The sequence below is a fragment of the Culex quinquefasciatus genome, chromosome 3, assembly GCF_015732765.1.
Source record: "Culex quinquefasciatus strain JHB chromosome 3, VPISU_Cqui_1.0_pri_paternal, whole genome shotgun sequence".
Lineage (NCBI taxonomy): Eukaryota > Metazoa > Arthropoda > Insecta > Diptera > Culicidae > Culex > Culex quinquefasciatus.
In genome coordinates, this window is record NC_051863.1 from 1,041,060 (window position 1) to 1,061,159 (window position 20,100).

A 20,100-nucleotide genomic window follows, 5' to 3' on the forward strand; every position below is an offset into this window, starting at 1 on the left:
AAAACGACCAAAATTACCAAAACGACTGAAATTACCAAAACGACCAAAATTACCAAAAAGGCCAAATCATCCAAAACGACCAAAATGAACAAATTTAACGACCAAAATTACCAAAAAAGCCAAATCATCCAAATCGACCAAAATCAACAAATTTACCAAAACGATCAAAATTACCAAAACGATAAAAATGACCAATATGGCCAAAACAACCAAAATAACTAAAACGACCAAAACGATCAAAATAACAAACACGACCAAAACGAAGAAATTGACCAAAATGACCAAAACGACCAAATTTACCAAAACGATCAAAATTACCAAAATGACCAAAACGACCAAATTTACCAAAACGATCAAAATTACCAAATTTACCAAATCGATCAAAATGACCAAATATACCAAAACGATCAAAATAACCAAAATGACCAACATGACCAAAAAGACCAAAATGACAAAAACGAGGAAATTTACCAAAACGACAAAATTTACCAAAACGATCGAAATGACCAAATATACCAAAACGATCAAAATAACCAAAATGACCAACATGACTAAAACGGCCAAAATGACCAAAATGACTAAAATGACTAAAATGAGCAAAATGACCAAAATGACCAAATCGACTAAAATGACCAAACGACTAAAATGACCAAAAATGACCAAAACGACCAAAATGACTAAAATGACCAAAATGACTAAAACGACTAAAATCACCAAAATGACCAAAACGATCAAAATGATCAAATTTACCAAAACGATCAAAATGACCAAAACGACCATAATGACCAAAATGACCAAATCGAACAAAATGACTAAAATGACCAAAATGACCAAAATGACCAAATGACTAAAATGACCATAATGATCAAATTGACCAAAATGACCGAAACGACCAAATTTACCAAAACGATCAAAATGACCAAAATGACCAAAACGACCATAATGACCATAATGACCAAAATGACCAAAATGACCAAAACGACCAAAATGACTAAAATGACCAAAATGACCAAAACGACCAAAATCACCAAAATGACCAAAACAATCAAAATGACCAAATTTACCAAAACAATCAAAATGACCAAAACGACCATAATGACCGAAATGACAAAAATGACTAAAATGACCAAAATGACCAAAACGACCAAAATCACCAAAATGACCAAAACGATTAAAATGACCAAATTTACCAAAACGATCAAAATAACCAAAATGACCAAAACGACCAAAATGACTAAAATGACCAAAATGACCAAAACGACCAAAATCACCAAAATGTCCAAAACAATCAGAATGACCAAATTAACCAAAACAATCAAAATGACCAAAACGACCAAAATCACCAAAATGACCAAAACGATCAAAATGACCAAATTTACCAAAACGATCAAAATGACCAAAATGACCAAAACGACCATAATGACCATAATGACCAAAATGACCAAAATGACCAAAACGACCACAATGACTAAAATGACCAAAATGACCAAAACGACCAAAATCACCAAAATGACCAAAACAATCAAAATGACCAAATTTACCAAAACAATCAAAATGACCAAAACGACCATAATGACCGAAATGACCAAAATGACTAAAATGACCAAAATCACCAAAACGACCAAAATCACCAAAATGACCAAAACGATCAAAATGACCAAATTTACCAAAACGATCAAAATGACCAAAATGACCAAATTTACCAAAACGATCAAAATGACCAAAATGACCAAAACGACCATAATGACCATAATGACCAAAATGACCAAAATGACCAAAACGACCAAAATGACTAAAATGACCAAAATGACCAAAACGACCAAAATCACCAAAATGACCACAACAATCAAAATGACCAAATTTACCAAAACAATCAAAATGACCAAAACGACCATAATGACCGAAATGACCAAAATGACTAAAATGACCAAAATGACCAAAACGACCAAAATCACCAAAATTACCAAAACGATCAAAATGACCAAATTTACCAAAACGATCAAAATGACCAAATTTACCAAAACGATCAAAATGACCAAAATGACCAAAACGGCCATATGACTAAAATGACCAAAATGACCAAAATGACCAAAACGACCAAAATGACTAAAATGACCAAAATGACCAAAACGACCAAAATCACCAAAATGACCAAAACAATCAAAATGACCAAATTTACCAAAACAATCAAAATGACCAAAACGACCATAATGACCGAAATGACCAAAATGACTAAAATGACCAAAATCACCAAAACGACCAAAATCACCAAAATGACCAAAACGATCAAAATGACCAAATTTACCAAAACGATCAAAATGACCAAAATGACCAAATATACCAAAACGATCAAAATGACCAAAATGACCAAAACGACCATAATGACCATAATGACCAAAATGACCAAAATGACCAAAACGACCAAAATGACTAAAATGACCAAAATGACCAAAACGACCAAAATCACCAAAATGACCACAACAATCGAAATGACCAAATTTACCAAAACAATCAAAATGACCAAAACGACCATAATGACCGAAATGACCAAAATGACTAAAATGACCAAAATGACCAAAACGACCAAAATCACCAAAATTACCAAAACGATCAAAATGACCAAATTTACCAAAACGATCAAAATGACCAAAATGACCAAAACGGCCATATGACTAAAATGACCAAAATGATCAAAATGACCAAAACGACCAAAATGACTAAAATGAACAAAATGACCAAAACGACCAAAATCACCAAAATGACCAAAACAATCAAAATGACCAAATTTACCAAAACAATCAAAATGACCAAAACGACCATAAAGACCGAAATGACCGAAATGACCAAAATGACTAAAATGACCAAAATGACCAAAACGACCAAAATCACCAAAATGACCAAAACGATCAAAATGACCAAATTTACCAAAACGATCAAAATGACCACAACGACCAAAATGACTAAAATGACCAAAATGACCAAAATGACCAAATGACCAAAATGACCATAATGATGAAATTGACCAAAATGACCAAAACGACCAAATTTACCAAAACGATCAAAATGACCAAAATGACCAAAACGACCATAATGACCATAATGACCAAAATGACCAAAATGACCAAAACGACCACAATGACTAAAATGACCAAAATGACCAAAACGACCAAAATCACCAAAATGACCAAAACAATCAAAATGACCAAATTTACCAAAACAATCAAAATGACCAAAACGACCATAATGACCGAAATGACCAAAATGACTAAAATGACCAAAATCACCAAAACGACCAAAATCACCAAAATGACCAAAACGATCAAAATGACCAAATTTACCAAAACGATCAAAATGACCAAAATGACCAAATTTACCAAAACGATCAAAATGACCAAAATGACCAAAATGACCAAAACGACCAAAATGACTAAAATGACCAAAATGACCAAAACGACCAAAATCACCAAAATGACCAAAACAATCAAAATGACCAAATTTACCAAAACAATCAAAATGACCAAAACGACCATAATGACCGAAATGACCAAAATGACTAAAATGACCAAAATGACCAAAACGACCAAAATCACCAAAATGACCAAAACGATCAAAATGACCAAATTTACCAAAACGATCAAAATGACCAAAACGACCATAATGACCAAAATGACCAAATCGACCAAAATGACTAAAATGACTAAAATGACCAAAATGACCAAAACGACCAAAATCACCAAAATGACCAAAACGATCAAAATGACCAAATTTACCAAAACGATCAAAATGACCAAAACGACCAAAATGACTAAAATGACTAAAATGACCAAAATGACCAAATGACCAAAATGGCCAAAATGACCAAAACGACCAAATTGAGAAAATTGATCGAAACGAGCAAATTGACCAAAATGACAAAAACGATAAAAATGACCAAAACGAGGAAATTGACCAAAATGATCAAAATTACCAAAAAGACCAAATTGACCAAAACGACCAAAATTACCAAAACGACCAAAATTACCAAAAAGACCAAAACGACCAAAATTACCAAAACGACAAAAATTACCAAAAAGACCAAAACGACCAAAATTACAAAAACGACAAAAATTACCAAAACGACCAAAATTACCAAAACGACCACTATTACCAAAACGACCAAAATTACCAAAACGACTGAAATTACCAAAACGACCAAAATTACCAAAAAGGCCAAATCATCCAAAACGACCAAAATCAACAAATTTACCAAAACGATCAAAATTACCAAAACGATAAAATGACCAATATGGCCAAAACAACCAAAATAACTAAAACGACCAAAACGATCAAAATAACAAACACGACCAAAACGAGGAAATTGACCAAAACGACCAAATTTACCAAAACGATCAAAATTACCAAAATGACCAAAACGACCAAATTTACCAAAACGATCAAAATTACCAAATTTACCAAATCGATCAAAATGACCAAATATACCAAAACGATCAAAATAACCAAAATGACCAACATGACCAAAACGACCAAAATGACAAAAACGAGGAAATTTACCAAAACGACAAAATTTACCAAAACGATCAAAATGACCAAATATACCAAAACGATCAAAATAACCAAAATGACCAACATGACTAAAACGGCCAAAATGACCAAAATGACTAAAATGACTAAAATGAGCAAAATGACCAAAATGACCAAATCGACCAAAATGACCAAACGACTAAAATGACCAAAAATGACCAAAACGACCAAAATGACTAAAATGACCAAAATGACCAATACGACTAAAATCACCAAAATGACCAAAACGATCAAAATGACCAAATTTACCAAAACGATCAAAATGACCAAAACGACCATAATGACCAAAATGACCAAATCGATCAAAATGACTAAAATGACCAAAATGACCAAAATGACCAAAATGACCAAATGACCAAAATGACCATAATGATCAAATTGACCAAAATGACCGAAACGACCAAATTTACCAAAACGATCAAAATGACCAAAATGACCAAAACGACCATAATGACCATAATGACCAAAATGACCAAAATGACCAAAACGACCAAAATCACCAAAATGACCAAAACGATCAAAATGACCAAATTTACCAAAACGATCAAAATGACCAAAATGACCAAATTTACCAAAACGATCAAAATGACCAAAATGACCAAAATGACCAAAACGACCAAAATGACTAAAATGACCAAAATGACCAAAACGACCAAAATCACCAAAATGACCAAAACAATCAAAATGACCAAATTTACCAAAACAATCAAAATGACCAAAACGACCATAATGACCGAAATGACCAAAATGACTAAAATGACCAAAATGACCAAAACGACCAAAATCACCAAAATGACCAAAACGATCAAAATGACCAAATTTACCAAAACGATCAAAATGACCAAAACGACCATAATGACCAAAATGACCAAATCGACCAAAATGACTAAAATGACTAAAATGACCAAAATGACCAAAACGACCAAAATCACCAAAATGACCAAAACGATCAAAATGACCAAATTTACCAAAACGATCAAAATGACCAAAACGACCAAAATGACTAAAATGACTAAAATGACCAAAATGACCAAATGACCAAAATGGCCAAAATGACCAAAACGACCAAATTGAGAAAATTGATCGAAACGAGCAAATTGACCAAAATGACAAAAACGATAAAAATGACCAAAACGAGGAAATTGACCAAAATGATCAAAATTACCAAAAAGACCAAATTGACCAAAACGACCAAAATTACCAAAACGACCAAAATTACCAAAAAGACCAAAACGACCAAAATTACCAAAACGACCAAAATTACCAAAAAGACCAAAACGACCAAAATTACAAAAACGACAAAAATTACCAAAACGACCAAAATTACCAAAACGACCACTATTACCAAAACGACCAAAATTACCAAAACGACTGAAATTACCAAAACGACCAAAATTACCAAAAAGGCCAAATCATCCAAAACGACCAAAATCAACAAATTTACCAAAACGATCAAAATTACCAAAACGATAAAAATGACCAATATGGCCAAAACAACCAAAATAACTAAAACGACCAAAACGATCAAAATAACAAACACGACCAAAACGAGGAAATTGACCAAAACGACCAAATTTACCAAAACGATCAAAATTACCAAAATGACCAAAACGACCAAATTTACCAAAACGATCAAAATTACCAAATTTACCAAATCGATCAAAATGACCAAATATACCAAAACGATCAAAATAACCAAAATAACCAACATGACCAAAACGACCAAAATGACAAAAACGAGGAAATTTACCAAAACGACAAAATTTACCAAAACGATCAAAATGACCAAATATACCAAAACGATCAAAATAACCAAAATGACCAACATGACTAAAACGGCCAAAATGACCAAAATGACTAAAATGACTAAAATGAGCAAAATGACCAAAATGACCAAATCGACCAAAATGACCAAACGACTAAAATGACCAAAAATGACCAAAACGACCAAAATGACTAAAATGACCAAAATGACCAATACGACTAAAATCACCAAAATGACCAAAACGATCAAAATGACCAAATTTACCAAAACGATCAAAATGACCAAAACGACCATAATGACCAAAATGACCAAATCGATCAAAATGACTAAAATGACCAAAATGACCAAAATGACCAAAATGACCAAATGACCAAATGACCATAATGATCAAATTGACCAAAATGACCGAAACGACCAAATTTACCAAAACGATCAAAATGACCAAAATGACCAAAACGACCATAATGACCATAATGACCAAAATGACCAAAATGACCAAAACGACCAAAATCACCAAAATGACCAAAACGATCAAAATGACCAAATTTACCAAAACGATCAAAATGACCAAAATGACCAAATTTACCAAAACAATCAAAATGACCAAAACGACCATAATGACCGAAATGACAAAATGACTAAAATGACCAAAATGACCAAAACGACCAAAATCACCAAAATGACCAAATCGACCAAAATGACTAAAATGACTAAAATGACCAAAATGACCAAAACGACCAAAATCACCAAAATGACCAAAACGATCAAAATGACCAAATTTACCAAAACGATCAAAATGACCAAAACGACCAAAATGACTAAAATGACCAAAATGACCAAATGACCAAAATGGCCAAAATGACCAAAACGACCAAATTGAGAAAATTGATCGAAACGAGCAAATTGACCAAAATGACAAAAACGATAAAAATGACCAAAACGAGGAAATTGACCAAAATGATCAAAATTACCAAAAAGACCAAATTGACCAAAACGACCAAAATTACCAAAACGACCAAAATTACCAAAAAGACCAAAACGACCAAAATTACCAAAACGACCAAAATTACCAAAAAGACCAAAACGACCAAAATTACAAAAACGACAAAAATTACCAAAACGACCAAAATTACCAAAACGACCACTATTACCAAAACAAACAAAATTACCAAAACGACTGAAATTACCAAAACGACCAAAATTACCAAAAAGGCCAAATCATCCAAAACGACCAAAATCAACAAATTTACCAAAACGATCAAAATTACCAAAACGATAAAAATGACCAATATGGCCAAAACAACCAAAATAACTAAAACGACCAAAACGATCAAAATAACAAACACGACCAAAACGAGGAAATTGACCAAAACGACCAAATTTACCAAAACGATCAAAATTACCAAAATGACCAAAACGACCAAATTTACCAAAACGATCAAAATTACCAAATTTACCAAATCGATCAAAATGACCAAATATACCAAAACGATCAAAATAACCAAAATGACCAACATGACCAAAACGACCAAAATGACAAAAACGAGGAAATTTACCAAAACGACAAAATTTACCAAAACGATCAAAATGACCAAATATACCAAAACGATCAAAATAACCAAAATGACCAACATGACTAAAACGGCCAAAATGACCAAAATGACTAAAATGACTAAAATGACTAAAATGAGCAAAATGACCAAAATGACCAAATCGACCAAAATGACCAAACGACTAAAATGACCAAAAATGACCAAAACGACCAAAATGACTAAAATGACCAAAATGACCAATACGACTAAAATCACCAAAATGACCAAAACGATCAAAATGACCAAATTTACCAAAACGATCAAAATGACCAAAACGACCATAATGACCAAAATGACCAAATCGATCAAAATGACAAAATGACCAAAATGACCAAAATGACCAAAATGACCAAATGACCAAAATGACCATAATGATCAAATTGACCAAAATGACCGAAACGACCAAATTTACCAAAACGATCAAAATGACCAAAATGACCAAAACGACCATAATGACCATAATGACCAAAATGACCAAAATGACCAAAACGACCAAAATGACTAAAATGACCAAAATGACCAAAACGACCAAAATCACCAAAATGACCAAAACAATCACAATGACCAAATTTACCAAAACAATCAAAATGACCAAAACGACCATAATGACCGAAATGACAAAATGACTAAAATGACCAAAATGACCAAAACGACCAAAATCACCAAAATGACCAAAACGATCAAAATGACCAAATTTACCAAAACGATCAAAATAACCAAAATGACCAAAACGACCAAAATGACTAAAATGACCAAAACGACCAAAATCACCAAAATGTCCAAAACAATCAAAATGACCAAATTTACCAAAACAATCAAAATGACCAAAACGACCAAAATCACCAAAATGACCAAAACGATCAAAATGACCAAATTTACCAAAACGATCAAAATGACCAAAATGACCAAAACGACCATAATGACCATAATGACCAAAATGACCAAAATGACCAAAACGACCACAATGAATAAAATGACCAAAATGACCAAAACGACCAAAATCACCAAAATGACCAAAACAATCAAAATGACCAAATTTACCAAAACAATCAAAATGACCAAAACGACCATAATGACCGAAATGACCAAAAATGACTAAAATGACCAAAATCACCAAAACGACCAAAATCACCAAAATGACCAAAACGATCAAAATGACCAAATTTACCAAAACGATCAAAATGACCAAAATGACCAAATTTACCAAAACGATCAAAATGACCAAAATGACCAAAACGACCATAATGACCATAATGACCAAAATGACCAAAATGACCAAAACGACCAAAATGACTAAAATGACCAAAATGACCAAAACGACCAAAATCACCAAAATGACCACAACAATCGAAATGACCAAATTTACCAAAACAATCAAAATGACCAAAACGACCATAATGACCGAAATGACCAAAATGACTAAAATAACCAAAATGACCAAAACGACCAAAATCACCAAAATGACCACAACAATCGAAATGACCAAATTTACCAAAACAATCAAAATGACCAAAACGACCATAATGACCGAAATGACCAAAACGACCAAAATCACCAAAATTACCAAAACGATCAAAATGACCAAATTTACCAAAACGATCAAAATGACCAAAATGACCAAAACGGCCATATGACTAAAATGACCAAAATGACCAAAATGACCAAAACGACCAAAATGACTAAAATGACCAAAATGACCAAAATGACCAAAATCACCAAAATGACCAAAACAATCAAAATGACCAAATTTACCAAAACAATCAAAATGACCAAAACGACCATAATGACCGAAATGACCGAAATGACCAAAATGACTAAAATGACCAAAATCACCAAAACGACCAAAATCACCAAAATGACCAAAACGATCAAAATGACCAAATTTACCAAAACGATCAAAATGACCAAAATGACCAAATATACCAAAACGATCAAAATGACCAAAATGACCAAAACGACCATAATGACCATAATGACCAAAATGACCAAAATGACCAAAACGACCAAAATGACTAAAATGACCAAAATGACCAAAACGACCAAAATCACCAAAATGACCACAACAATCGAAATGACCAAATTTACCAAAACAATCAAAATGACCAAAACGACCATAATGACCGAAATGACCAAAATGACTAAAATAACCAAAATGACCAAAACGACCAAAATCACCAAAATTACCAAAACGATCAAAATGACCAAATTTACCAAAACGATCAAAATGACCAAAACGGCCATATGACTAAAATGACCAAAATGACCAAAATGACCAAAACGACCAAAATGACTAAAATGACCAAAATGACCAAAACGACCAAAATCACCAAAATGACCACAACAATCGAAATGACCAAATTTACCAAAACAATCAAAATGACCAAAACGACCATAATGACCGAAATGACCAAAATGACTAAAATGACCAAAATGACCAAAACGACCAAAATCACCAAAATTACCAAAACGATCAAAATGACCAAATTTACCAAAACGATCAAAATGACCAAAATGACCAAAACGGCCATATGACTAAAATGACCAAAATGACCAAAATGACCAAAACGACCAAAATGACTAAAATGACCAAAATGACCAAAATGACCAAAATCACCAAAATGACCAAAACAATCAAAATGACCAAATTTACCAAAACAATCAAAATGACCAAAACGACCATAATGACCGAAATGACCGAAATGACCAAAATGACTAAAATGACCAAAACGACCAAAATGACTAAAATGACCAAAATGACCAAAACGACCAAAATCACCAAAATGACCACAACAATCGAAATGACCAAATTTACCAAAACAATCAAAATGACCAAAACGACCAAAATCACCAAAATGACCAAAACAATCAAAATGACCAAAATTACCAAAACAATCAAAATGACCAAAACGACCATAATGACCGAAATGACCAAAATGACTAAAATGACCAAAATCACCAAAACGACCAAAATCACCAAAATGACCAAAACGATCAAAATGACCAAATTTACCAAAACGATCAAAATGACCAAAATGACCAAATATACCAAAACGATCAAAATGACCAAAATGACCAAAACGACCATAATGACCATAATGACCAAAATGACCAAAATGACCAAAACGACCAAAATGACTAAAATGACCAAAATGACCAAAACGACCAAAATCACCAAAATGACCACAACAATCGAAATGACCAAATTTACCAAAACAATCAAAATGACCAAAACGACCATAATGACCGAAATGACCAAAATGACTAAAATGACCAAAATGACCAAAACGACCAAAATCACCAAAATTACCAAAACGATCAAAATGACCAAATTTACCAAAACGATCAAAATGACCAAAACGGCCATATGACTAAAATGACCAAAATGACCAAAATGACCAAAACGACCAAAATGACTAAAATGACCAAAATCACCAAAACGACCAAAATCACCAAAATGACCAAAACAATCAAAATGACCAAAATTACCAAAACAATCAAAATGACCAAAACGACCATAATGACCGAAATGACCAAAATGACTAAAATGACCAAAATCACCAAAACGACCAAAATCACCAAAATGACCAAAACGATCAAAATGACCAAATTTACCAAAACGATCAAAATGACCAAAATGACCAAATATACCAAAACGATCAAAATGACCAAAATGACCAAAACGACCATAATGACCATAATGACCAAAATGACCAAAATGACCAAAACGACCAAAATGACTAAAATGACCAAAATGACCAAAACGACCAAAATCACCAAAATGACCACAACAATCGAAATGACCAAATTTACCAAAACAATCAAAATGACCAAAACGACCATAATGACCGAAATGACCAAAATGACTAAAATGACCAAAATGACCAAAACGACCAAAATCACCAAAATTACCAAAACGATCAAAATGACCAAATTTACCAAAACGATCAAAATGACCAAAATGACCAAAACGGCCATATGACTAAAATGACCAAAACGACCAAAATCACCAAAATGACCAAAACGATCAAAATGACCAAATTTACCAAAACGATCAAAATGACCAAAACGACCAAAATGACTAAAATGACTAAAATGACCAAAATGACCAAATGACCAAAATGACCATAATGATCAAATTGACCAAAATGACCAAAACGACCAAATTTACCAAAACGATCAAAATGACCAAAATGACCAAAACGACCATAATGACCATAATGACCAAAATGACCAAAATGACCAAAACGACCAAAATGACTAAAATGACCAAAATGACCAAAACGACCAAAATCACCAAAATGACCAAAACAATCAAAATGACCAAATTTACCAAAACAATCAAAATGACCAAAACGACCATAATGACCGAAATGACCAAAATGACTAAAATGACCAAAATGACCAAAACGACCAAAATCACCAAAATGATCAAAACGATCAAAATGACCAAATTTACCAAAACGATCAAAATGACCAAAACGACCATAATGACCAAAATGACCAAATCGACCAAAATGACTAAAATGACTAAAATGACCAAAATGACCAAATGACAAAAATGACCATAATGATCAAATTGACCAAAATGACCAAAACGACCAAATTTACCAAAACGATCAAAATGACCAAAATGACCATAATGACCATAATGACCAAAATGACCAAAATGACCAAAATGACTAAAATGACCAAATGACCAAAACGACCAAAATCACCAAAATGACCAAAACAATCAAAATGACCAAAATCGCCAAAACGACCAAAATGACCAAAACGATCAAAATGACCAAATTTACCAAAACGACCATAATGACCAAAATGACCAAATCGACCAAAATGACTAAAATGACCAAAATGAACAAATGACCAAAATGACTATAATGATCAAATTGACCAAAATGACTAAAACGACCAAATTTATCAAAACGATCAAAATGACCAAAATGATCAAAATGACCAAATTTACCAAAACGATCAAAATGACCAAAATGACCAAAACGATCAAAATGATCAAATTTACCAAAACTATCAAATGACCAAAATGACCCAAACGACCATAATGACCAAAATGACCAAACTGACCAAAATGACTAAAACGACCAAAATGACCAAAATGACCAAAATGACTACACAGAAAAAAATATTCCTGTAAATTTACATTATTTATCATGTACCAAAAGGTATCATGATAAATGATGTATATTAACATTGCATTCATTGGAAATTTACATGACTTTCATTGTAAATGTTCCAACTGAAAATATATTGAAATCGTGTAAATTTCCAACAAATCTAATGTAAAATTACACAATCAGAAAAATTTTTTTGCTCCGCTGAAACTAGAATCTGCTATAATATTCAGATTCTAAATTCAACGGAGCAATACAAATGAGTTTTTATCGGTGGTATCTACACTGAGGAACATACTCACCAGACTCGGTGCTTTCCTTAATCGTGTCTTCTTGAGCTTGATGATGGGCTCCTCGGGCAACAAATGGTTTTGGGTTTGATTGGAATCAGTTTGATAATTCCGTTACAAACTGAAAAATCCAACGCAGCAATCTATGGAAGCAGATCAAAGGCCAAATTCGTCAGCAGCAACACATTCAACAACGGTGCTATCATGCGCAGCAGAAGTTTCCCTCAAGTTTTCGATCAAGAAACCCGGCTCGCGCTTGAGAAAGTGATTTACCGGTGGCAACTGTCCAATTGTTTTGACCTGTGAATGGTAAAATAATGACTTAGTAAACAGTACTTATTTGACTTTGCCGTTTGATGTCTTACCTCTTCAGACTTTTCCATCCCGTGCAAGCTGGATCGGCCCTGAATATGGTGCTTGCTAGTTACGTTCAGCCGGATACTCTGTACTACAGCATTTAGTCCTACAGAACGATGCAGGATTTCTCGATGTACCGGCGCATCTTCAGGCGGGCCACGTCCTGGTTGAACATAACTCCACGCTGCACACGACTCGTCGAACGATCATCCGGCTGGCAATATCGACCGCCAGATTGGACTAACGGCTTATGAATTTGGATTCGATGCAAGAGTTGACCACCACTTCCAACATAGCCTTGTCCTACGGAACGCTGGCATCCACCTGCAGCAGCTTGATCATATCCTCCCACGACTCCCTATACGCCCGGATAAGAACCGTCCGACTAATCTGCTACTGCAGGAACTGCTCTGCCACGGCCAACATTTCGACGCTCAGCACTATCACCGAGGTGGTTCTATATCACCACCTCCTCGTGCTGGGTTCGGGCAATCATGATCATACTGTTCGCCACCGGATGTTGGAACGTAATCTCGAGCAGGATCATATTTCTATCGTTGGTCATCGTGATTCTGACCATCTGGTCCATCAGCATGGTTCGCGGTCCCAAACAGGATCAACAATCGTCTAACGGAAAAGAATAAAACAAAATAAATTATTCTCATTCAACAACCCAAGCAAAAAGAAGATCAAGACTCATGACTCACCTTGCCGGCATTGATGTTTTCTTTGTTTACCAGCTGCACTTTTCGTGTTCTGATCTGAAAGCTGCCAATTTGGATTAGTTTATATCCCACGCCTCGTAAACTTTACGCTGGTACATACTCTTTCTATAAATGAAATTGGTGTTTATCTGAAAATTAAAAAAGTAAACACAAAGTATCATTTCTTAGACACACATAAAAATCTAATATACTTATCTGAATGACAATTGTTTCGATTTCTGCTACGGCTTATTTGAAAGTATTCTGCTCTGACCAGATTCTCTATAAGGTTCCGGCCCGAGTTCCAAAATTTCGAAGCGATCTGCACCTGCAGTGGTGGCGAAGTTGGGGCCAGCAGAGTTATTTGCGAAATCGCCCCGGCGTTGACATCTGTGTCGTAACGGCAGCTCCTGTGTGTGGAGCAAAAACATGTCAGAAACTCTACAAGAAAATTTGGCTTACCTTACCTTCTCCATCACCGGCCACCGCAGCCAGGTGCAGATCGCACTGAAAGTTTAAAACCCAGTTTAAAACTAGAGCTGGTCCGTGAGTCTGCTTTGAACTCGCAGTAGTTTCGCAACTATCAAAACAAAACCAAAAAATCCAGCCTTCTTCGAGTTTGACAGATTTTGATTTCGATGGTTTCAATGACGAGGGAATGCCCAGTGCTACACATTCATTGAGAATTGAGTGATTATCATTGTATAAACAAAGGCGTATTCACAAAACCCATTTTAAAACGACCGCTCTCAAACAACTTTGTATTCGACCTGTTTTGTTTTGCTTTGCTGTCAAAAAGTTGTGGCAATTTCAAATTACATTTGTTTTGTAATTACATTAGACGAATTTTACATCTGTTTTAGTTTTTACATGTTTAGATTCATTATTGATTGACAAAATCTGTTCCAGTTACATGCAATTTATTATTTACATTCGTTTTAATTTTACATGATTGCTAAATACATCAAATTTAGCGATTTACATTGAATTTCAAATTTACATTTGGTGGAATTACATGAGAAACACACTTTACATGACATGGAAATTTACAGATTTTTTTCTGTGTAAAATGACCAAAATGACCAAAACGGCCAACACCAAACTTTTGATGTGACACGTTTTGAGAAAAAAAAACTAAAACTAAAAAAGTGCTTTGCAAAGAAATTTAAGCCAGAAATGGTTTTTAATCATGTGAAAACGTTTAATTTTTTTGTATACCGCACAAACTAGACTATTTTAAGTCCTTCGAAAAAAAATCACTTCATATTATTAAACCAAAATAATAAATTCAAATTTGAACCTTAAAAAATGCTCTGAAGGGATCTATTTTGTGATCTGACCAACCACTCCAATTCGACTGAAATAGGGGTCGTTGGACATTGTTGACCTGAATCGCAAAAAAAAGCTAGTATGCTCTAAAATTGCCGATTCTGAAAAAGTGACATTCCTCATGCAAAATCGTATGGATCTATTGCGACACTAATGATGGTGCAACTTTTTGCCGGCATTGTGAACTTTTCAGTTATAAATAAATTCCTCCCCCAGCAATCGGTCCGAATTCGGGGAAGACCGAACAATATAGTTTAAATTACAGTATGCAGAACTGGGTCTAGCTCATTTCCCCGAATGCCATTTCCTCGAAAATCATATCCCCTAATTGACCACATTCCCGAATACCACTTCCCCTAATCAGCCACATCCCCGAATGCCATTTCCCCGAATATCATTTCCCCTAATCGGCTATATCCCCGAATGCAATTTCCCCTAATCGGCCATTTCCCCGAATGCCGTTTCCCCGAAGTGACACTTACGCCAGTTGCTGTTTATTTAAATTTTGCCGATTTTTCATATCATCCTAATCCTAATCATCATTTTCGCTCAAGCCTTTTTCCATGACTAACAGTTATTTTCTTTCTCGATTTTACCGAACAAACAGCTTTTTCGGGTATGCTGTTGATTAAATGTTGTAAATTGGGTAGTAAAGCCCTTTGTAATTTTTTATGAACACGATTAAAAACCATTTCTGATAACATTTTTTTTTATTTGTATGAAAAAAAGTTATTGACAAGACAACATTTTTTCGATGGATCAACTATGGTCCCCTTGGAACGAGCTGTCAAGTAGGAGCTTTTCTACCAAGAAGGGCCGTGAAGTGATTTTTTTTAAATTGAATTAAAAATCCATTTTAAATCCTTTGCGGTCGTTCAAAAGTTCATTGTACTTAGAAAAAAAGCTTTATCGTTGTGAACAATAATATCACAAATTTAATTTTCATTTTAGGACCCAATTACAGTCCAGATTCGATTATCCGAAGTTTCGAATATCCGAAGTTCGATTATCCGAAGGTTTGTATGGGACTTCGGATAATCGAATTACGAACAACATTTTTTGTTTTTTTCTTTTTCTTGTTTTAAACATCAAATTTGAGTTCTGCAACCCCATTTTAGTCAAATTTGAATAGTTGATTGCCTATTAAATAATAAAATGCATTTTTTCAATATTTCAACACCGCCATATTGGCCGCCATCTTGGATTTAAAAGTTTTAATCCGAAGTTTCGATTATCCTAAGTGAATTTTTTCCGAGGCCTTCGGATAATCGAGTCTGGACTGTACTAGATTTTTTTTTGTTCAATTAACATTTGTATTCAACCGCATAATCCTAGATGTTGTTTTCGAGAAATTTGTCTTTTTTCGAATTTTGTTCAAGAACCCAAAAATCGAACAAATAGGTACATAAGGCTGGTACAAATTTTATTTAGAGTTTATGATGATTATACTCTTCGCCAAATCCCAAACCAGCAATGTAAATAAAATGATCAGTGTGAACGGGGTTCTGTACTACGAAAATCGCACGGTATGTTTTTTGAATCATAAAAGAAAACAAAACTTCTATTGCATTGTTATTATCATGTCTATAAGAAAAAAGTATTTGTTTTGAGAATATATAAAAAAAAGTCTGTAACAATATTCATTGTATTTGAATGAATATTATCAAACCTTTCAACACCCCTTCCCCCTAAAATGCTACGTCTGTTCTGAATGAAGCCAAAAAGAAAGTTGATCATTCAAGACCAATACGAACCTTTCAAGAAATATTATAAGTAGTTTGATGTAGAGATCCTTAATAGGGAGACTGGTCGAAGTGAATTTGACGTACCCAAACAGACACGAGTTTGACGTATCCAAACGGACATTTGCCTTTACGCCCAGCAAAACTTATCAGTGTTGCCAAACTCAAAACATACGTTGCCAGATCGATTTAGCCAGCTTAGACCAGTCTCCCTATTTAGGGTCTCTAGTTTGATGTGCCATCAATTTTTTTTCTTAAAAATGCTATTTCCCCGAACGCGGTCAAGCGGAAATGCCCGGTGCCCAGGAGCGCGCGCGCGCTCCGGGGCACCGGGCATTTCCGCTTGACCGCGTTCGGGGAAATGGCATTCAGGGAAATGACTATTCAGGGATACGACTAATCGGGTAAGTGGCATTCGGGATTGTGGCCCATTCGGGAAAATGGCATTCGGGGATGTGGACGATTAGGGGAAATGGAAAATTCGGGTAAATGGAATTCGGGGAAATGACTATTAGGGGAAGTGTCTTTTCGGGGAAGTGGCATTCGGGGAAATGTCCCTTCGGTAATATGGGTTTCGGGGAAATGTCATAGATTCTGCAGAACTATATTGCGACCTAATTGCCTGGGAGGGAAATCTCTTGAAAGGGAACAGCAAATTAAACATTGTGGCAAAGCCAGTCTATTTCATTCTATTCAGTTTAGAACTGATTCCAATCATAATTTTGATATTTTTTTTTTACTTTGAAAACTTATGATAAGATTTTTTTAAACATAAAAGTTAAGATGTGATAATTGTGATACGCTTGATATGTCATCAAATAACGCTTGGAAAATGTCATCAATTAATGTAAAGCCACTTCAAATTGTTTATGAATAGTTTATTGATTGAGTTTACATAGTTGAATATCATGTAAAAATAGATGCATCCAAAACTTTTTATTTACTTTTATTTGGCAAGTTTGTTAATAAGAAGAGGGTACGACGACGTTGGGGCGAGTGAATTTGCTCTGAGTTTGTGGCGGGTAATCCGTTCACTGTAGTAATACTGGTCATGGCGAAAGTATGCATAATATGAAAATATTATTGTTTTATTTTTCTCGTTACGGCAAACGCAAAGCAAATCCAAACCAGCCTTATTGCAATTTGTGTATATGCTGAATATAGTTTTTTTTATTGTTAGTATAAGTGTGAGCATTGTAGTTTTGTTTTTTTTATGTTGTCCTTTAAATGAGCAATTACACAAGTTTAGAAACGTTACAAACTAGTAGTGTTGTTGGAATATCTATTCAAAAATGCACGCGTTACATAAGGTAAAAGACACACTGTCTGAGAATCGAGTAATGTATAAATATTGGTTGTTTTGGCAAATGGGCAAATTGTTGGATGAAATTAGATTTCCGAAAGTTTTAATAAGTTTGTTTTTGTTCACTCTCGAGTAATAAGTTAAATAAAGTGGCAAAGTGAGCTAACAGACGCTCAACAAAACTATTAAATAGACGATATAGCCAAATAAAACGATCTTTTCTCTTTTTTTCTGACTAGGATTAAATAAGAATTAAAAAACACATTCAACGTGATTGTTGGGGGGGGAGGAGACAGAAGGGGATTGACTTGGTCCAAACGGATGACGATTTTACGTAACATCTACACATAGCAGTAATCACAAAAACGCTTGATACTGTTTCTTCATTAGATTGTCGGGTGCAAATTTTTACTTAGAGTTACTTTCTTCCTTTTTCTTTCCTCGTTTTTTTGGCAACGCATTTCGCTACATTATTTGTCATTACATGACCGACACACAAAAACGCAATAATAATCGAAGGGTAACGGAACGAAAAACGCAAACAGCTACACCCTAAACTCGAAATGTAAGTGATACCTAAGTGGAGAATCGAAAGACGGATAGGTTGAAATCTGATCTACTATGCGATCATATGTACAGATGTTATGATTCGGCTTCAATAAGTACTTCGTTTAATATGGAAGAATTTTGTGAAAGAATGCACAACTCATCGTTTTGGAAGTCAATGTCAAAAGCTGCTGATATTTTGTCTTAATCTGTTAGAACTATTTTGCGACGCTTTTCCAATCGACAGAATTGAATAAAAAAAAATAAAAAAATATAATAATTTAAATAACAAGCCATAGTTTCAACATTTTAGTGAAAAAAGTGTTTTAAAATGCATTTTGCACAAGTTTAGTTGTTTTGCAATAATTAGTTTAAAAAAATGTAAGATTTGATGAAACCAAAAATTTTAGCGAAAAAAAACTTTATGCGATCCTAAACATCGAAAATTTAAAAAAAAGAAAGAAAAAAAATCTAATATACTACATGTTTTAAAAAAATAAAAGCTATAAAAACAAAAAAAGACGTTTTCACAATATATCGCAAATTAAAAAAAATTAAATGATAATAATTTACAATATAATTAAAGACATCAGAAATTTTAAGTTTTTTTTTAATTAAAAAAAAACTATTCAAAAAATAAAATTTTAGTGATTTCAAAAGATTTCAAATCGTAAAACTTAAAAAAATATTTTTTTGATTTTTGAAAAACCAAAAATTGAAAATAATAAAATTTCAAAAAGTCAGTAATTTTAAATTTTTTGA

General features: G+C 33.9%; 1 pseudogene; it reads right to left on the bottom strand.

Moving 5' to 3' along the window:
• Positions 1-13,861: 13,861 nt before the first annotated feature.
• On the bottom strand, positions 13,862-14,894 carry LOC119770715 (annotated as a pseudogene).
• Between the last annotated feature and the right edge of the window lie 5,206 nt (positions 14,895-20,100).